The sequence below is a fragment of the Mytilus galloprovincialis genome, chromosome 13, assembly GCF_965363235.1.
Source record: "Mytilus galloprovincialis chromosome 13, xbMytGall1.hap1.1, whole genome shotgun sequence".
NCBI lineage: Eukaryota > Metazoa > Mollusca > Bivalvia > Mytilida > Mytilidae > Mytilus > Mytilus galloprovincialis.
Genome location: NC_134850.1, coordinates 67113768 through 67137364, shown reverse-complemented (window position 1 = coordinate 67137364; position 23597 = coordinate 67113768). Strand labels below are relative to the sequence as shown.

Here is a 23597-nt window from a genome sequence, read left to right as displayed (position 1 = left end):
TGTACAACAACATACCAAATATCATTATTTATATTACCCCTTATTTTTTGCTTAAGTTAAGTGGGAATATGAAACGGAGTGGACCACAACTACAGAGTCATCGTACTACCATGTTCTTAGTAGTTCAATTTCAACTTATTTGTCACTGTAAAATATGAACACTGTAAAATTGATGTATAGCTGCAAGTAATATCATTTTTTTTTTAAATGCATTGCATTTATATGCATTGTCAATATAATAATTGTAGTTTACTGTTATATCTTTATTTCAGATGTTGTGATACATAGTCTTAATCAAAATTTACACAAAAAACATGTTTATGTCAGTATAGCATTTGTTATAGTTTTATACAAATAACAGACATTCTTGGAGTTCAGCTGTATACCAATAACAACAATTCCTTTCGTTTAGATTTGTACATCTCAATTCCACTGAGCAGACCAGTTCATAATATCACATGTGATTATAGATATAACTGGAACTGCAATAATACCACTGCCAATAACACCAATACAAATGGACGACAAACGTGTGTCTCGTTGTGAGGTTTTAGATCTCTTATATTCAGATGTGTTTTTCTTATCAATTGTTAGTTCTTGTTTGATTCTGGTTACAAGAATATCTAATGGAGTTATTTCATTCGCGTGAACATCCAAATGAGTATTTACGTTTGTTTGCTGTTTTTGTTCACAAGAACAGAAGCACCGAGTGTTATTTTGTGGAGGAATTATGACCGATCCTTCTTCCTGTCTTGTTAAAGATGATGATATGGTATTTGTTGATTCATCACAAGTAGCAGCTGTTGCTGTGGTAATAAAAGATAATATTATTCATAACTGTTGTTCTATTGATTGAACATATTTGATATGAAAACATGTTTGTGAGAAGTTCATAAGTTAACGAAGCCTTTTTATGGGTTTCAAACTTTCAATATGTTCTTGTAAATAGTACTCTCTGGTGCCCAGTGTAGGGATATCCAGTCGAACTCGGTTGTGTCAAACACTCGGTTCAGTTCGACTGTATTTCCTTTTGGTATTTTCGTCAAAAAACTGTGACAGAATTTAGTATCAACGTTAAATTGAAATAAATGCATTTAAATTATCAACAAAAAGTGATGGCGACCTTGACTACAAGGGACATGCTGCAATGTTAACACTATTTCCTTTTAGTGTAATTATTAATAACTATATCGATCTTATGATAAAGTCAAGTGATTCGCAACTGTTTGTCATTGTTATTATTAAGATCAATAATTTGTGTTTGCAATCGTTGGAACTTGTCGTGACGTGATCAGAAACGATAAACAGTTAACATTTGTTAAAGTAATTGCTATAATGAGAACCCACATTTTAATCTTATCAACTGCAATATGTCAATGGTAAGGAATCTGAAAAAAGGAATATAAAAATAAAACACTGAAAAGTTTGGTTTTTTTTTATTTTATTTTATCCTATTTTTGAAGTGTCATATATCTTTAAATAGCACGTGTAAGTGGAATTTCCATGTTATACTGATATTGTGTTATAAAAAATTGCTGTTTCAAAATATATCTTCTTCATGCAAAGCTCTGATTCTGCGGCTTTTTGGCTATACTTATGTCCTTCCTACTTTATAAGCTTTTCATTTTTTGGATTTTCGTATTTCTTTTACCACAAGCTTTATTTAATAGACATTAAATGGCGGAAGACGCATCTGGTGCAGAAAAATTGGAACCGTTAGTATTAATATTTAAAAGTGCGCAACACATTTTTAGGTTATTTCCTAGGCAAAAAAATGCTAGGCCAATCAGAAGACGTGTTACATCCATCATTAAATTATAACATACACTTAGTGTCATCAGATACGTTAACAATTGTTCCATGAACCTCGACTTCACATAAGGTTAGATATTCCTCTGTCAACTTGTGGATTTGTATTCGCACATATCTACCAATGGTGTCCAGGTGACATCTGTGTTCTGCATATATTGTTGCCTCATCTTGATAAGAACAACGTGTGGTTAAACTATTATCGAACCATCCAGAATGGTTGTTGCATGGTCGTGTTGCGTCAATGCTGAAGTTTGACAAGCGTTCAACTGAAAATATACCATATAGTTTGGATAATGCTCTTCTTATAACTAAATAATTAGTATATATACATATATAATGTGAATAGTTGAGTAAACCTTGTACTTGTTTATATTTGTACTTACTTATATTTGTACTTACTTATATTTGTTCTCACTTATATTTGAACTAATTTGTATTTGTACTTACTTATATTTGAACTTACTTATATTTGTTCTTACTTATATTTGTTCTTACTTATATTTGTATTTACTTATATTTGTACTTACTTATATTTGTACATACTTATATTTGCACTTACTTATATTTATGGTTACTTATACTTGTACTTACCTATTTGTTCTCGTCTATATTTGTTCTTACTTATATGTGTAACTACTTTTATCTTACCTCCTATACATTTCTAGGAATATGATTGGTCATGAAGCGTCCGCGTGCAAACCGTGCATATTTGATATTAGGTTAGTAGGGAGGCGGGGCTTATCTCATACACGGTTAGTAGTGGTGTTACGTTCCTTTATATTCTATAATAGGTAAGAAGGGAGGCGGGGCTTATTTCATACACGGTTAGTAGTGGTGCTACGTCCCTTTATAAAAACAAAACGGTACTGCGAAAAATCTTAACGGTTTCAACAGACGAAGAAATTGATGAGTACGATGGAAATAAATTCATAAAACACATTTAAACCTAACAAGATGTTCATGTTTGCAAGTGTTTTTTGTAGGATCAATGGAAGTAGTTTCTTATTAAATTCTAACAGTATCGAAGACTTGCTCATTCTGATAGGTCACTAGTCTAAATTTCGCACGTTAAGATAGTCGGTAAGATAAATTCGTTACATAGTGTGCTAGTGACGTAATACGGTATATATGTGGTCAGTAAATCCCACATAGAATTTACTGACCCCATATGCACCGTATTTGGTCACTAGCACACTAGTAACTAATAATATTTGTACTTACTTAGATTTGTTCTAACGTTTATTTGTACTTATAATTGTACTAACTTTTATTTGTTCTTACTTACATTTATACTTATTTATATTTGTACTTACTTATATTTGTACTTCTATTTGTACTTATATTTGTTCTTACTTATATTTGTACTTACTTAATTATATTTGTTCTTACTTATATTTGTACTTACCTATATTTGTACTGACTTATGATACTTACTTATATTTGTACTAACTAATATTTGTACTTACTTATATTTGTCTTTACCTACATTTGTACTTATATGTGTACTTACTTATATTTGTACTTACTTATATTTGTACTTACCTATATTTGTACTGACTTATGATACTTACTTATATTTATGGTTACTTATAGTTGTACTTACTTATATTTGTTCTTACTTATATTTGTTCTTACCTATATTTGTAACTACTTATAATTGTTTTTTCTTTAATTTTGTACTTACTTATATTTGTTTTTACCTACATTTTTCTTACTTATATTTATGGTTACTTATATTTGTTCTTACTTATATTTGTTCTTACTTATATTTGTTCTTACTTATATTTGTTCTTACTGATATTTTTTCTTACTTATATTTGTACTTTAATTTAATTGGTAGGGGATTAATTGATCATTAAAGCAAAGTTTTAGTATTTTGAAAATTTTTGCTGCTCGCTCTAAAAGAAAACTTCCAGGGAACTACTAATAACAACACCAATAACCCAGAATACAGTTTTAAAAATGACTTTTCTGAGAACTCTACTTTAAGGGACTATTAGTTACACAGTGTGTAATTGTCCTAATACGAGAATTTATCGGGTCAATAAAATTCATATCGGGTGAGGCGAAGCCAAACCCGATATGAATTTTATTAACCCGATAAATTCCGTATTAGGACAATTGAACACTGTGTAACGAATTTATCCTGATTTTGTTATATTACTTATTATTATATTTAAATTCAGTATAAGGACAATATCAACCAAATATATTTAAGATATTTAGTCATGTTAATCTAAAACTGTGAAAAATTAAAAAAAAATTATGACTATGAAGCAACTCATTTTTTTAATTTTTTTATTAGGTCAATAGTAAAAGGGAGATAATCCCAATTGACGTAATAAATAAGGGAGATAATTCCTATTGACGTAATAAAAAATTGTACTGAAATTTATTAGGACAATATCAGCCAATCAAATTGCGAGAAATTACTCTAAATCAGGATAATATTTTTTACCTGTACTGTTCTCTTGAATTTTCATGTTTTGATTTTGGAAAAGGAGGGGGTCGTTTGTCTTGAAATTTCTTCTTTTTAATGTCATTTTCTTGATGTTTCTTTGTTTGTTACTCTGGTATGCTTTGAAGCCAAATTAGGACCTCCCAAAATAGGCCAAGCAATTTGTATGGCTAACACAAATATTATATCTACTATAACAGTTCACATATCTAAATATCGCCACAACACTTACCACTCGTCCTACTGATATTATTGCAGCACACATTTCAAAGGTCTTCCCAAGCAAATAGGATAAAAAAAACTTTCTTTATTAAACTGTGTAGCCGAGAACAAAAATAGATAAATGAAATTTTTCTACGTATTTATACATTCCCAACCTTCATATGTTTGATTTGGGCATTCCTGATAAGGTTAATCCAGAAAAGCGCATCTGACTTATTCACGAAACTCATTTTGTTTGCACCGTCTACAGCTGTAATCACGAACATACACCGTCACAAAATTAGTCTAAAAGCCTGCGAAGCCAATTTAACAATAACAGACGACCTTTTCAGTCCTTACTTCAAAAGTATGTTTGTTTCAATACCACAAAGAGGATCACAACCACATTACATCATATTTAACTGAACGAAAGCAATGCCATGTAGTAAGCTATAAACCTGAGTGTATCTATCACAACCGCACTATATATAATATGTTACTGAACGCTTAATACAACAGTGTGTTTGACCATTTATAGCGCGTATCAACACGGTATGTTTAAACATTGGGTATTAAAATGTATAGAGTGCCAGTGAGACAACTCGCCATCCAAATGACAATTTATAAAAATAAACCATTATAGGTCAATGTACGGTCTTCAACATGGAGCCTTGGCTCACACCGAACAACAAGCTATAACGAGCCCCATAATTACTAGTGTAAAACCATTCAAACGGGAAAACCAATTTTTATACCTTTTACAATAATAGCCTTGCCTGAATTAATTTGAATAGACGTACCACAGCAGTCCGTTCTCCCAAAGACTACTACGGTGTGAATACTGTAAACAGCTTCGAGGTCAACTGCCCACCAAGGCTGAAGCTCAAGAGATGTATGTGAACACCGTGCATCTAATTCGTCAAGGTCTTGTTTGTAAATACCATCAACTACCGTGTTCGCTATAAACCTGCTTTGGTTTTCAAATAAACTCGACTGTTGTGTTTGTTTGTGCTGTGCAATATTTGGAGTCTCTGAATAGAAAAAGCGTTGTTACTTAACAGTGTATCTGCGTAGTTATAAATGAAAAGTCATAAACTAAACTATATAATTATGCAAACAAAAAATTATAAATGAATAAAGAAATTAATAAATATACATAAATATGGAATTCAAATAGTTTATTTGAATACACTAATGATTTTGAAAACTTACTATATACACCTAAGTCCTTCATTGCGCTACTTTGTAGACATATGATTTAAAACTATTTAAAATTATTAAAATGTCTTATTGGAAAGATGATCAACTACATATGTGTTATAAAATAGGGCAGTAAAATTTGATATATAAATAAAAACGATGATACATATTAGTGGAAAATGATATATATACACAAAAAAGTTAACCCCTTTAAATAAAATATGTTATATGTAAGGAGATTTAAATCAAATTACGCAACATTGGCTTCCATTTATTGTGTGTATGATCATTTGCAAAGTACTGACGTTGTTTATCACCGCTATCAATTGTTATAGTGTTTTTTATTTGTGTTTGTAAAGTATTACATTAACTATGGTTAGGTTGGTCTATTTTATGAATATTAATTTGCCGTTCCTTGGTATTTATAAATCCAATGATTGTGTTACTGTACTATGGCAAATGTTTGTATTCTTTTCTTTCATATTTGCTAAATTAAATGTGTTTTGTCTATGTGTCTTTTTATTTTTACAATGTTGACTGATGTATCCCTATATTTTACATTTTCACCTATTATTTCTATTTCTGTTGTTGTGAATATACGACTGTCAAACAAGTGAGAGATTTAGCTAGCTGTTCAACCAGGTTTACTTCATCATTTTCTACATAAGAAAATGCCTGTATGAAGTCAGGAATATGACAGTTGTTATCCATTCGTTTGTAATGATGTGTTTGAGTTTTTCATTTTGTCATTTGACAAGGGACTGTCCGTTTTGTATTTTCGGTATTTTTGTTATTTACCGTTTTCAATTATCTTAATGAAAAATATGCGTATATAATTAGTAGCAATAGATATTTTAAATACTTTTAATATATTGTACTTATTCTGAAATGTATTATATTGTTACATTGTTAAGTTTATTTTCTAATATTGAGGATGACTAAAAATTGCTCAAATTTAAAAAAAAAAAAACAGAAACATATATAGTTTTATTTTGGCTAGTAAATATTGTATTATTTGTTTTAATGTATGAATGTTGATATACAGTGGAATGGTTTATGAAGCTTTACTTATAATAAGCATTATTTGCAAAAGGCTATATTTTATTACGTACCAATATAAACTAATAAGATATTGTTATCATTACCAATGTACCTACAGCATTTTCTTCATCATTTTTCACATTTAACGAAAAAGTATATCAAATTCTTGTTTAGGCCAGGGATTTGTATGCGATACTAAATCCTTCTTTAGACAAAATTGTTGGTACATCATATATCCACATGTCAAATATACGAGTAAATTAGAAAATTTTATAGAAGAATTTGTGTTATGTGATATTTAGATGGCATAACATGTTGATTCTAAGTTATTCACGTGGCGTGAAAGAAACCCTCTTATACAATGCCGCTTAGATGTTTTTTGGTTGATCTCGAACTTCTCGTCAAACAGGGGTTCCCTAAAATTCAACTTAGGGTAACTAACAGATAAAGATAATGCGGAAATACTGTGGATTCATTATTATTCGTTGGATATCCATTTTCATGGGTTTCGTCAGTACAAGTGAACCACGAATTCAAATGTTCAACGAATTACAAATTTTCTATGGCTTTGTGTGCACAGATTGACAAAACCACAAAATCAAATTTCCACGAATATGCAAGTTTTTCTCAATCCACGAAAATTGATACCCACGAAAATAAATGAATCCACAGTAGCTAAAATATACTTCATCAGAATGTGATGATAAAAATCACAATTTAAAAAATACAGATTTGAAATGGAAAATCATCAAAAGTGAAATAGGAGCCGAAACCGTTAAATATTCTTGAAAAACATAAATGCGGGAAAAACATACCAATTCAGAAACATATTTAGATAAAGATATTAATACACTATTAATGGATTCTTAATCTGTCTCTTATCCTACAGAAAGATAAAGACAGAAAGCACTTGTCGGACTGGCGTCCTCTTTCTCTCTAAAATTTTTATTGCAAATTATTAGCCAAGTTAATGCGAAGACAGAATGAAACTATTTCTTCCCAAACTAATAGAGCCGATTCAGACAGCATATGTGGCTGATAAATACATATGCAAAAATCTACTACTCATTGCTGGTATTATTCTATTTACTGCCTCAAACAATTATCTAGGTCTTATATTACTGTCCGATTTTGAAAAAGCGTTTGATACGCTAAAATTGAAAGTATTCAAAAAGCACTTGTTTTAATTTTGATACCAAGGTCGCGAAATTGATTTTAACATTATAGTCAAATATATATATGTAGTTAATAATAAATTTAGTTCTAATCCTTTCAAAATAGAGTGTAATTAGACCGTGGAACTGCTTAAATACGTATTTGTAAGACCAATCAGACACCTTGCATAACAATTTGGGACACTGAAACAAAGATATTACAGTCATCTCAACTCGATTGCTTTGCTCACTTTCGACGTACCGGCTAAAGCGAGAAAATCAATCTCTTAAAGATGACCAATGATAAACTATAATTATCATCCAAAAACATATATTGAACAAGGGAGGCAATTAAAAAAAAACTATATAATATGTCTTACCAGTCATTGTCCCAAAATTAAACGCACAGAATGTAAAAGAAAAACACAAGCATCTATCATACAGCATGTCAACAGGTCAATGTGTGTAGAAAGTAACAGAAAACAAAATCATCTATCATACAGCATGTCAACAGATTAGATTGTAACGATTTAAACTGATATAAGTATAATGTTTTGAATGTCATCTGCCCTTTTGTCATAAATAAGCAAACAATCCTTATGCTCGGCTCTTATCAGGTATATCATATATCTTATACATTTTAAACAGTTTCAGTTTACCGAAATTTCATCCACATTTAAGCTAATCTTATACTTGTTTTATACTTTTTTGTCTTTATATTGAAATATAATCTAAATTTAGTCAAAAGAATGATGCATAATTTAGTACATTTCATATACATTACTTTTGAATTGATCAATTGGGTTGTCATCTGACGTACATGTAGGTGTAGAACATAGGTAATGAAAAGTCAAATCACAAAAATACTGAGCTCCGAGAAAATTCAGACCGGAAAGTCCATAATTAAATGGAAATATCAAAATCTAAAAAACATCAAATAAATGGATATCCTGACTTGGTATATGCATTTTCTTAGGTAGAGAATTGGCGATTAAACCTGGCTATATAGCTATCTAAACCTCTGACTTGTTTGACGTTAACCTCAAAGGACTAGTATGAGTTATTGCTAACATTCAGCTGCCTTGTTTTGTCAATCATCCCACCAAAAAATCATTTCCAACGATGAACTAAATGAATTGATTGATATATTTGTGATTTAATGTCGCTTTCAACACTATTGTGCCATTTCTTGGTGGTCAATTATTATTGGTGGAGTGTGTAACAAAGTTACTTGAATCATCAATATATTCGTAGCAAATTCTTAATCTGTCCAGTGATTAATATATATTTATATAGACTTATACTTACATCGAGGATATGTCAGTCGAACAATGGAACAATGATTTATCTACTTACCTCGTGATCTTACAAATGACCAATACATTGTGTTATGAAACAATAGAACGCAACACATGTTGCTGATGTCAGCCGAATGTTTAGATATATAAACTGTGTTGTTTTCTAACCAGGGGGTAACTTGTGCGACTTGGAGCGACTTCTCTGATGCCACTATACGCACGGTGTCTCTCACATACATTGTAAAATAATGTAATAAAAGTTTGTCAAATTATCTAGTGTTAGTGTTACACTAGTAATTTTTGGAGCCGCGTGACCAGGATAGAATTGGATTCAAGCTTTAACAATGCAAAGGAATATAAAACGTAAGAACTAAGTTACTTTCATTTTTCTTGATGGACAATCAAGATATTTCTTGTATGTCAGTACAAAGAGTAGAAATGGCTTTTCAAGGGATGGCACACATATCAGTTAAAGTTTTTAGTTTCAAAGGGAGTGAGGCCGTTAGTTTAAAAGGCTTAAAATCAGAAGTTTGTTCGCGAGATGTGGTTGGCACGAATATTTCTATTATGTACTTGTAGGTATTATAGGTCAATTTAAAACATTATGAATACACATTTTTTTATTATTAGAATGAAGGGTTATTTGGGTTATTTTTTTTAGTGTTATTTTATGCTGCTATTGAATGGATAGGATTATCATATATATTCTTAAAAAAAGAAAGAAAAAAAAAACCTAAAATGTCTGATACTATATAGCATTTTAACCCTTGTATTTTAATGGTGGGTTTTGGTCATATTATGGGTTATTTTTTGAAGATACATTCAATTATTCTAGATATTATATGTTTACTTTAAATTTGTAGAGCACCGGTAAACATTGTATATAAAGGTTGAATTGGAACTTTTGTAGATGAAGTTAAGGGTACATTGAAGATAAATATGTTTGCGTATTATAACCATTGGTGATTATGGTTTACGCAGTTGGGAAGTGTTAACACACGTTTGTTTAGAGAAAACAAATAGTCTATAATTTTAGATTCCAACCCCTTCTTAAGAGAATTAGTATAAGGGATGATAATTAATTTACATAATGTTAATAGATAAAGAAAAGTATCTTCAATAATAATAATGAATTAAAGAAAAACATTGATATGTTTTGCCCTAAACAATATACAGTATTTTTGTAGTAGATTGATATTTGAAAAAAATTCTCCGTGGGGTTAGGTGCGATCTTCATTGGAATAGCCATATTGTTGTACTGTTAATTTATTGGTAATATGTTTTGGTTAGCCAAAGAGAAATATGTGAGGTCTGGTTCTAATTCCACGAACAATGGGTACAAAATGGTGTCAACACAATTGGTTGGGACAGATGTTACTGCATCCAGAGAGATATCTTCCTCTGCACCATTCGATGTTCATAGAGCCTAGATGTGTCAACAACTTAGTAATGGGAATAGATTGTAAACCTTACAGCGTTGATTCCTGGATTCACAAGCCTGATGAAGAAGTGGTGGGTTTCACAGATGAAACTCGGAGCGTGGTCACCGCAAATGAAGATGAACAATCTAAGCCACTATCATTTATAAAGGGCTTGAGACAGAAGTCGAAACGGAAAAGATACACTTCGTTGTCAAATCGAACACCTCAGCATACATATATATGTAACAAGGAACCTGAAGAACTTTCATTGGAAAATCGGTTGCTGAGGATAAGCCGAATGCCAACCCTCGGAAATATTCCCGAGTCGATTCACGAAGTGGAATCAGAGCACTAATTTGTACAGAAATACTATTATATAACATGAATTTTGTTGTGATAATAATTATATATTATTACTGTGGGAACTATATAGCCATAGGAAAGTGAAGAAACTGTATACCAGGAATAAATATGTTTAAGTATATATAACATAAACTTTAATATGAAGGAACCAGACAACGTCATGATGGACTTACCTTGGAACATTCCGTATAAATATTTTATTTCCATATAAACATTTTATAAAAAGATATATATATATATATCTTACAAGGACACTGTTATTAACATCGAACTTTAAAGAAAGTTTCTATGGTTAGAAACTTTCTTTTTTTAGCATTGGAGGAATGTAACAAAGTTACTTGAATCATCAATATATTCGTAGCAAATTCTTAATCTGTCCAGTGATTAATATATATTTATATAGACTTATACTTACATCGAGGATATGTCAGTCGAACAATGGAACAATGATTTATCTACTTACCTCGTGATCTTACAAATGACCAATACATTGTGTTATGAAACAATAGAACGCAACACATGTTGCTGATGTCAGCCGAATGTTTAGATATATAAACTGTGTTGTTTTCTAACCAGGGGGTAACTTGTGCGACTTGGAGCGACTTCTCTGATGCCACTATACGCACGGTGTCTCTCACATACATTGTAAAATAATGTAATAAAAGTTTGTCAAATTATCTAGTGTTAGTGTTACAAGTGCCCAGAGAGAACCACTGACCTTCAGAAGGAAAACTGACAAAACTTTTCGATTAAGATTGGAGTCGACCATCATATATCTGTTCACTTAATTTCATAATCGTGTTATGATAGTAATGGGATATAAATGAACTGAAAGATCAGTACGGCTATATATGCATGTGTATTGTTGACAAACAATTATTTACAAAAACAGTTTACGCATCAATTGCAACATCTGGTATATTGAAATAGTAGAATGGTACAAGTATTTTCTTTATTTTACGAATGATAGGATTACGAATCTTGATGCAACGGTTGCCGCCTGAAGAACACCTCCAAAATGGCAAAAGACTAAACTGTATTAGTATCAATAGAGGTTGTGAATAATTGTCATTTAAAACAAAATAGCTAATCCGAATAGTACACCATCTATTTGCCACTATACATTATTTCTGTGTTACAACCCATGATAAATAAATACCGCTGTTTAAAAGTCATAAAAAGATAAAGCTGACGAGGAAAGACATAATATCGACCGCCGAAAGCTATATATGTTTATGAACCAGAGGTTCATGAGTGGTCTAGGGCACTGGACATGGTGCAGGTGCTGTTGCCACGATGTCACATACGCAAGGGTTCGAATCCTGCTGACGCAATTTCGATAATCTAACATTGTAGAGCTAAATTTGAGACGAATAATATAATTTCGTTAAATAATCAAAAATTTTAGAAATAAACTGCCAAAATTTACCCAGCGGAAATTACTTTAAATTAATCAAATATAAACGGTCATAGCTGTCCTTTCCTAGATTTGGATGTATCAGTTTTGCACGGGAAAACTACACTAAAATAAACTACAAAAGTTACGATTTTTCATTCCCTATTGTTATTTTTTTCCTTTTTTGGATGGTGATGTTTCTTTTGAACAATTTTACGATGTTTTTATGTCACAACTCGTTTGCTATACCCGTGTCTGCATCTACTGTTTCATATTTCAATGAACGTAATCTTTGTATTACTTGCGGTTAAACAATTAAAGCAACAGTAGTATACGGCTGTTCGAAAGTAACAAATCGATTGAGAGAAACCAAATCCGGGTTACAAACCAAACTAAATTCGAGGGAAACACATCAACTATAAGATGAAAACAATGAAACAACAGAAACACCGAAATGTCAAAAGAAAACGACAATGCAACACACAATTGACATGTTCCTGATTTGGTACAGGACATTTTTAAGACAAAATGGTAGGTTGAACCAGGTTTTGTGGCTTGTCAAAATCCGCGCTTGTATAGCAATGTTAAGTATAACACTAAAATGACAACTTACATGACATTATACCACTGTCCCAGGTTAGGGGAGGGTTGGGATCCCGCTAACATGTTTAACCCCGCCACATTATTTATGTATGTGCCTGTCCAAAGTCAGTAACCTGTAATTCAGTGGTTGTCGTTTGTTTATGTTGTCATATCGGGGCCTTTTATAGCTGACTATGCGGTATGAGCTTGGTTCGTTGTTGCAGGCCATACGATGACCTATAGTTGTTGATGTCTGTGTCATTTTGGTCTCTTGTGGACAGTTGTCTCATTGGCAATCATACCACATCTTCTTTTTTATATTACATGACAAGAATACAGTACAAAAAATGCAAGAACATTCAAGACAGAAAAACAATATAGAACAGCACACAAAAAACAGCACAAAAGAACCACGAGCTGTCAATCACACGACAAGAGCAACAAATGGAAGTTTTAACGACCTTGACTGGCTATACAGCCCTTGCACGGTCGTTAACGACAAGAGCAACGACACAAAAGTGACTTCACCGGTAAATTTCTGAAAAGTTGATATAATTCAAGAGTAAGTTTGTAATTTTGTTATTTGGTATATTTTATAACAATTACAAGAATATTGATGCATAATTGTGTACGAAATTGGTTAATTAATTGTATTTTTTTTTAGCTACAATGTATGTCGGTAATTCGTCTAGATCAAACTATAAAAACAAGTAAAAACATATCGTGTACATATAGGTACTTTAAAATTAAATCTTATAAACTACCTTTACATACAAAAAGAACATTAAAAAAATAGAAATACATCTACAAATTATTAATCTTTCCATATATATAAACATTTGGTTTTTAAGTTTGATTGCACCTGAAAAAAACTTATATTTAACGGGATAGCACATCATAATTGTCACGGAGATATTGATTACCACTAACGAATAATCTTATCAATCCACTACAATCAGATTTTTAAATATTGTTTTAATTGGTGTTAAAATTAATTGTGTTATCAGTAAATAAAATCAAACTAAATTTCATTTTATATACATATGCACATGCATGGCTCTACAATCTGTCGATACATGTATCATCTACATGTATCGTTGCATTGCACAACGTACCGTAATGTTTATCTTTGACTGTTACTTTCATCTTTACACTTAATCCATTTGATGTTGGATGTGTACTGATTGATGTTTTAGTCTTAGATTCATGTTTTTTATTACTTGTTATTGGCTTTGAATTAGCTGTCAGTAACTGCGAGTACTCTAAGAACTCTGTTTTGTGTGTTTTGTTGTCAGGATGTACCCTGCCACTCTGTGTTTTTGTTAGATGTATTTCTGATTTGTATCTGTCTGATGAGTTAAACCCTTTTCAACTGATTTTTCTAGTTCTTATGTTGTACTGTTACAAAACTTAACCAGGTTTGAGGAGGATTGGCGCATGTTCAAACATCCTTAACCCTCCAACATTCCGTGTGTGCCGGTCCCGAGCCAGATGCCTATTATTTAGTGGTTGGTGTTTGTTAATGTGTTACATATTTGTGGTGGTTCATTTTTTTACACAAATTAGGCCGTTAGTATTAATTGTTTGACATTTGTCATTCTGTGGCCTTTTATAGCTGACTATGAGGTATTGGTTTTACTTATTGTTGTACACCGTATGGTGACATATAGTTGTTAATTTCTGTGTCATTTTGGTCTCTTGTAGGAAGCTGTTTCATTTGCAATCATACCACCTCTTCTTAAGTTTATATATAGATACAAAATCAAAAGCTATTTCAAGTCTCAAATTTTAGGAGTCAAAGAAACAACACAAAATTACTGAGTTCCGAGGAAAATTAACTGTCATATTCCTGTCATATTAAATTTTAGGAGTAAACACACATAATCCGTAGCATGTTACAATTTGCCTTATGGAAACCTAAAAGTGTTTCTACACCAAAATGAAAATGACATTACGTTGTTAATGATATTGTAAACCAATCAGAACGTTTTGGTGTACGCTTTACAAATAATACCCATAATGCATCATATTCTGAAAATGCAAATTTTCCAAACGTACACATTTCTTTTTTATTAAACTCTCCATATTAACTAAACAAAACTGGTACCATATTTGTCAACTAGACATGCACAGATACGCTTCCCGAGATTAAGATCGAACTTGGACAATAATATTTACAATATAAAAATTGTGTTACTGAAACACGAAACATACAAGTCTATACCAACTGAACTCCAAAGGGTTGGTGAATATGGCTACTTCAAGTCTTCTTCTGACCGGCAGTAAAACCCTTGCCAAAGTGGGGCTTCTGTTTGAATGTGTGGGATGTATAAGTTCGAAGCCACGTCCGGTCAATTAGAGACGTAAAATTCAATACCTCGTGAAGATAGAGTGTCACGCTCTCTTTACGTTACAACCTTTTATAACAGTTCTTTCGATGGTCCATAGTTGGCCTGTTGCAATGTTCAAATTTAGTCTCTATTCAATTTCCCCCTTATTTACCAGTGGCTAACAAAATTTTCCCGACCTTCATCCCGGTTGTTCTCTAATACAGGACCTACCTATTGTATTAACTGTTAAGTTGTTCTCGTTCTTAACATGCATGAAATATTTGCCACTGAACGTTAACTACCAATCAATCAAACAATCAATCTACCAACAAAGCACATTCTACTCTTTGTAAAAAATATAACTTTATATATCCTGTACATTGGTTAATTATTTTACAGAGACAAGGCTTGTGCGAGTCAGGTTCTTTACCGTTCTTATAGTAATTATAGTTTCACCGCGTTTTTTTATTTTCTTTGTCGTGCGTCTCTAAGCAGAACTTATTCCTATACGGTCTTTAACCTATATTGTGGGTAAGGTAAGATATGATTTCTCAACAATATTGTTTAAGCATTTCAATTAGTTTGCACACTTTCAAAAAGAATGCATTAAACGCATCCTTTAACAAATTTAAATTTAAAAGTGAAATAAAATTGAATTCATGAACATATAAAGCATGTTTCAGAAAGCAGTTTGGTTCAGCTTAAAGTATTGGCTAACATTGAATGCAGACACAATCAATTTTAATTGTATAACAACAACATACATATTTACTGTATGGATACGGTAGATATAAAGTATAATTTGAGACAGAAAAAGAGTCATATTCGCTAATTATAAAGTTACTTTTTTGTTTGCACATTGTTATTGTTTTTTCTTCAGTGAAATATACTCTTAATTATAATGATAGTAAGAATCCATAACATTGTTATAATATTGTATCATTCAAATAAAGGCAACAGTAGTATGCCGCTGTTCAAAAGTCATAAATCGATTGAGAAAAAAAACTAAATACGGGTTACATACTCAAACAGAGGGAAACACATAAAATATAAGAGAAAAACAACGAAACAACAGAACAAGTGCAACAAAAAACAAACGACAATGCAACATACATAGAAACGAACTATTAGATAATAACTCCCATATTTCTGACTTTGCACAGTACTTTTTAAGACAAAATTATGGGTTGAACCTGGTTATTTGGCTTGCCAAACCTCCGCGCCTTATTGCAATGTAAAAATATACCGCTAAAGATGAAGACACCGATATAATTTAACAAGACTTATGATAATATTGAAATCTCCTTCATTTATCAGTATAATATGTATTTGACAAGTGGAGAAGTGCAATGAATTAAAATACCCTATGTAGGTTCTTTGATATTTACTCACCACTGGCTAATGGACACACTAATTTTCTTAATAGTTGTTTTATTTGGATCTGTCTAGTTTAACAGTTCACCTTTTTACTGTAATTTTAACTATATCGTCAATGCAAAATAAGTAACACCAGATACAACATTACGAGCCGTAGCCAGCATTGTTAGTTTTTTACATCTCAGGTTTTTTTCAAATTAATCTATCATGGTTAAATATGATTGTCTTAAATATTTTATTTAGTTTCATTTACTTTGCTAATTGCATTTCAAAATTTATATTTTCTTATTTACCTGTAATTAACTTTCAATGTTGTATAGTATTGTATAGAGTCGAATGGTCAACTTACTTTAGTGATTAATTGTCAACAAGTCAATACAGTATGTATGGAACACGGTATAGTGAACCCAATCAATATTATTACCGCTCAGAAAATGAAGACAGGCATTATCAGAATTATGATCAAAGAATACCAAGTCAATTCTCATATCAAACAGAACTAGAGACTCGAAACATCTGCAAGGATAATCTAATAGAAGTTGTTCCAAATTGGACAAACCAAGATTATGTCCAAAACCACATTTCTTCTCAAAACAATACAACACAACATAACAATCAGCCAACATCAGACAATCTGCATAGACACATACATGTAGGACAACCGTTGTACTATCAACCTACAAGACACACAGATAATTTTTTATACCACCCAAGCCTCAACCAGACACCCCACTAGATGAGAAATTGCTTACATATGTAAATAGTAACTGTACAAATAATGTTTTAGATTTTAATGATTGTGAGCAGAAAAATATGAAAATTCTGAGTTTTAATTGTAAAAACATTTTAACTGGTGGACCATTCTTCATGCAGATGAAGGAAGAAATCGATATTTATTTACTACAGGAACATTGGTTGTTTGACTGTCAACTCAACATGTTGAATGAAATTCACTCTAACTATATAGGAATAGGAAAGTCGGTTGACACTGATGACCCTCTGCCACCAATACAAATGCCGAGAGGATATGGCGGAGTGGCAATATTGTGGCGAAAAGAACTAGACCACCTTATATCGACTGTGAAAGCAGGAAATAGTAGAATCCAATGCATTGAAATAGAAGGTGAGCCCAACATCATCATTATTTCTTTATATCTACCATGCAAAGGACCCACTAATAGTACACAAGAGTTACTAGAATGTATAGACCAACTGAATGAAATTGTATGTACATACTCCAATACTCATCAGATAATTATAGGAGGAGATTTCAATGAAGACATAATTAATGGTGCTTCCTCTCAAAGAAAAAAGTGTATCAATGACTTTATGCAAGATCATGAGCTATCTTCAAAAGAAACTGGACTTACCTTTATACATTCAAATGGAAAAGATGCCACGGCCATTGACTTTATTCTTTATCAAAACAAATATTCAGAGAACATAATAGATATAAAGAAACTAAACGTAACGTCAAATGTCTCTGACCATTACCCTATATTATTGTCTGTTCTACATCATCAGAAAAAGCTCAATACTTCTGGAAAGTCGCAAACTTCAACAAAAACATTTAACAAAAGAATTAAATGGGACAAAATTGATACAGAAAAATATGCAAGTCTCATCTCTACAGAAATTAGCTCAACAAGATGCAAAATACAAAACCGTGAAGACATTGTGAGTGGTTTTAGCACTTTAAATAACATCATAATTAAAGCCTAAATTAAATAAAGGAAAAAAAAAGCCAAAGTTACAAGTGATGAATGAGGAAATCCGTAAAGCTATCAGTAATAAGAAAGTTGCGTTCTATAACTGGAAAAATAACGGAAGCATTAATGATCAGCACAACTACTATCTGAAGCAAAAGAAACTAACAACTTACGAACTGAGGAAGCAATGTCGTTTAGAAATAGCACTTAGAAGAATAAATGAGAGACAAAAACTAATTGAATCTAAAGTTTCCGATACCAAAACTTTTTTTAGAATGATCAGAAATCAAAGAGGAAAAATGTCCAAACATATAGATGAGCTCAATGTTGATGGTCTAATTTATAACAGCGACAATGAAATAATTAACGGCTGGCATATACATTTTGGAGAACTAGCTAAAAAATCTGTCAATACAAAGTTTGATCATAAAAATTTGGAAAATGTCGAACAAGAAGTTAAAGTTATATCTGATATTTGCCAAGAAAGATATATCCATATGCAAGTGACTGATGAAGAAGTAGAAAAAGCAATATCAAGTTTGAACAAAAATAAAGCAGCAGATATTTATGGAATAACAGCAGAAAATATTATATATGGTGGTGAAGATCTGAGAGCTTATATACGTGAACTCATAAATATGTCATTTAAATACTGCTATGTTCCAGACCTACTAACAATAGGCACATTATTTCCAATATTTAAAAACAAAGGAAATATTAAGGATGCTAATAACTATCGTGGAATAACTGTCACTCCAACCTTATCGAAAATAATAGAAAAGATTTTGAAATTAAGAGAAAATGTGAAAATTATAGAATCTCAAAACCCATTACAAAGTGGATTCACAGAGGATACCACCCCATTAATGTGTGAACTCATCATAGAGGAATTTGAGAGAGAAAATAAAGACCGAAAAAGACCAACTTACTTAGCTATGCTTGATGGGAAATCAGCATTTGATGTTGTAGTACATGCAAATCTCATTAGAAGACTATATCTGACCAATCTCTACTAATGATACAAAATCTGTACCAAAATGCTGCTACATGTATTAATTGGAATGGTCACCTTTCAGAACCTTTTCTAGTAGATCAAGGAGTACATCAAGGTGGAGCTATATCTGCAGACTTGTATAAAGTATATGTTAACCCTTTATTGAACCTCTTGTGTGAAACAGGACTAGGCGGGAAAATTAGTAACATAAACTGTTGTGCACCTACCTGCGCTGATGATGTCGCTATTATAGCAACTAATCCACTTGAGATACAGTCTTTAGTCGATATTGCAGTTGACTTCAGTAGAAGAGAAGGATATCTGCTACAACCAACTAAAAGTGTTATACTGCCAGTAAGAACAACCACAAAAACAATAGAAACTGCAGAAGGATTTTGGGATATGGATGATAAGCCAATGACAGTAGTTAAAACAGCAAAACACATTGGAATACATAAATCAGAAAAAAACTCAGTCCTTTTAACAGTCGAAGAAAACATCAAAAAAGCAAGGCGTACTTTATATAGTTTAATGGGATCAGGTCTACATAGAACCAATGGATTTAGACCAAGAAACAATACTCACACTAGTTAAAACTTATGTACTACCAATTCTAACATATGGACTAGAAATTTTGATTCCAAAAGGAAAATCTCTAACAACTTTAAATCTATACCACAAGAAATTATTAAAACAGCTATTGTCATTATCTACAAATACAGCACACCAAGCAATTTATATACTCTCTGGCATGATACCAATTGAAGCTGAGTTACATATCAAAATTTTGACATTATTTGGAACCATCTCTAGATCCGAAAAAAACTCAAATGAGTGGCGAATAGCAGAAAGACAACTTAAATTAAAATCCTTTAATAGCAACAGTTGGTTCATTGATATAAAAAAATCTGCTTGTTATATAATATAGAAAATATAGAGAAAAATCTGGATAATCCACTTACAAAATCAAAATGGAAATCATTTATAGACAATAAAGTGCAAAACTACTGGACTAACAAAATTCTTGATGACTCAAAGATGTACTCAACTCTTCAGTATATGAACTGTCAATATACTATCGGGAAAATACACCCACTGATTACTACAAAAACAGCAAATAATAGAGACATTGTAAGGATTCCTTCAAGAACTAAAATTGCTACAGGAACTTATATATTTCAATCAAATCGAGCATCGTTCAATAAAAAAACAAAGTCAATCCAACATGTAAACTTTGTAATAAGAGTCCTGAAACCTTGTCACATTTTCTATTGACATGTGAGTCACTTGAAATGGTTAGAAAAGATTGGTGGATATAATAATTGATATGGGTAGTGAACTTTTAGCAAAATCTTCCTTTGCAGAGGAAGTAGACTTAGTTCAACTAAAAGCTAATCCCTTCTACTATACTGTGAATAAATGTAACAATGAAATCGTTCAAAGTATTGCTGGACAACTAGAAAGAGTGTGTAGACAGCTTATTAACATATCTGCATATGAAGCGATATGATCTACTAACTAAACAACAAAAATGTGAAAAGAAAAACAATCTTTCATGAGGAGTGAATGTTAAGTAACATGTGACATTATGCTGATGATCAGGGTGGGAATCTCCACAGGTATCATCACTTGTAATCAAATCAAATAGACAGTTAAATCAACCTTAATAAATTTTTTGGTTATTATATGGGTGCATACAGATCTATATTAAAGATAAATTTTATCTTTTTTATCTTTTTATTGTCTAATTAAATATTAAATGTACATAACGGTGGCATTATAGAAGTCACTTTTTACCGATATATTACTGTGTATTCATAATTGGATTAGACATTCATTGTGTATTGTAACATTGTGTGGTGGAGGATTACATATTCAACTCCTTTGGAGGTGTGCCTTGATTGGCAGAATTTATATTGATACAGATACAGATACAGATACAGATTAGCATTGATTAACAAATTGTTTACATTCAGAGTTGTCATTTAACTGTTTTTATTTATTTGCAATAGTGTAATTAAACATAATATAGATAATTTGCCACAAAATGAAATATTCATATGCATTTATATGTAAAGTTGTATTTATTCTCATAATCTGTATATTTCAGATCTGTCGTGAACTAAACACTTTAGAAATATCCCAGTTAGTATAGAAATTCACCACGCACTATACAGATTGCTAATTTACTAAATAATTCAAAAGTGGTAATTATATAGAAGATCGGGAATGAATTTGTGAGACTAACTATCTATGAAAGACTAAAGGACAAATAAGTGATCTACCAATAGAAGGTCGTCGTATCCAATCAAAATTAAGCTAAATCATACCATTAACAAAGGTCCCCGGTTGACACAAAATTATGTATAAACAACTGTCGACGAACAGCTTTTGAGGTTCAAGCGATTCCCTTGTTAGTCTGTTTTTCAAAATTGAATGTCGTTAAATTACTGTTGATTAAATTTGGAACCGGCTTATTAATAACACACGATGATTTTACAATTTTGTGAGCGTTTAAGCTGACTTTTTTACTTTTAACACACATCCCAGTTATTCTGAAATAGCATTATAAATAGCAAAATAAGTTGATGTACGGATATTTAAATACCGGAATTCTATGGCTGAATGTTTCAATAATAAAGTGAAATCAGGTTACTAGTATTAATTTTTAAGAAGTAGTATACTCGTTTCACCCGTTAGACAAAATCAAAAAGATGATAATGATAGATCACTTGCTCATTTTCCTGTTTTCTTATCTAACACGCTCAAAATGACGCCTAGAGGTGGCCATTTCGAAAAAAGCTGCAAAAATTAAAGGGTAAAACTATTCATTTCGCTCAAAAAGACAAAATGTAAACTTCTGAAAAAGTTTGGTGCTTGTAATATCAATTAAAAAACATTTCGCTACAAATATAATTTAACATTTTGCATAGTACACGTGGTCATCTTGAAAGACAAAACAATCCAAACCAACTTGTTTAGGGGCCAGCTGAAGGACGCCTATGGGTGCGGGAATTTCTCGCTACATTGAAGACCTGTTGGTGACCTTCTGCTGTTGTTTTTTTCTATGGTCGGGTTGTTGTCCCTTTGGCACATTCCCCATTTCCATTCTCAATTTTAAAGACTCATAAAACCAAAAGACATTTACATCAACAGTTACAAATAATAGATAAGAAACAACACGAGCTTCACAAAAAACCGGGAGTGAAATTAGGTGCTCCAGAAGAGTAAGCATTTCCTGCACCGTATACGGCACCCGTCGTGTTATTTCTTTGTTCAGTTCGGTAATGATGGAAGGTTATCTTGACTTGGAAAGAATATAAGATATAATTTCTGACACACTTTTGTCATAATGGCCAAAGTCAGGTTCACAACTTCAACTTGTGGTTAACATTAATGCAATATTCCATCAATATTGGTCTATTCTTCAATATCGATGGAACCTTATAATGTTATGAGTTACAAAACTAGAAAATTTAGGTTTTACTTAAGAGCCCCTTTTTGGCGATATAAAAAAAATGAAATTTTACTCCTTTATAAGTCATTGTTGGTCTGTTGTCGGAATAAAAAAAGTATCCTGGGCTCCTCAAATAATACAATTCTTCTAAGAATGAAATATAATAAATGCGTGTCCAGCTATTTTGTTCTAAGTCAATGTCCGACATAAAGTTTCCTTAAAGAATCCTAATTATTTCATGCATCATAATTGCATACTATGTATTGATTAATTTGCATAACATATTGTTTAAACTGAAGTTTTCATCCTTTAATGCCAGAGAAAACAGTTAAACTAGATCTGATTCAAGAAAGTGGAATAAGAATTAAATCTTTGCCCTACTGAACTTACACACTCTTATTTAAAGTTTCGAAAAACAAGAAGCAATTGTCCAGTAAGAGAACTTGTGAAACGTGTGCCCAAAACAAATAAAGTTCATTCAACATATTGGAAAGGTATAGACAAACAACAGATAGTTATGCCAACGACAGAAAAATAATCAATCAATTCAACGCACTACTGTATTAAAATTGTCTAGCTGCTGGCCAAATGTGTTAAGTACTACTTGAGTAAAGTTTGAAATATTTGCTGCATTAACAGACAAACGTCCCAAGTCAGGAGCCTGTAATTCAGTGGTTGTCGTTTGTTTATGTGTTACATATTTGTTTTTCGTTCATTTTTTTACATAAATAAGGCCGTTAGTTTTCTCGTTTGAATTGTTTTACCTTGTCTTATCGGGGCCTATTATAGCTGACTATGCGGTAT

At 31.7% G+C, this 23597-nt stretch overlaps 1 long non-coding RNA gene across 1 annotated transcript; it reads right to left on the bottom strand.

Annotated features, from left to right (window-relative positions):
- Positions 1-248: 248 nt before the first annotated feature.
- Positions 249-8377, bottom strand: LOC143056387 (uncharacterized). The gene is made up of 4 exons (XR_012972317.1): positions 8247-8377; positions 5272-5502; positions 1827-2078; positions 249-806 (listed from the first exon to the last, which is right to left on the bottom strand). It is a non-coding gene; the product is annotated as an uncharacterized LOC143056387 (long non-coding RNA).
- Between the last annotated feature and the right edge of the window lie 15220 nt (positions 8378-23597).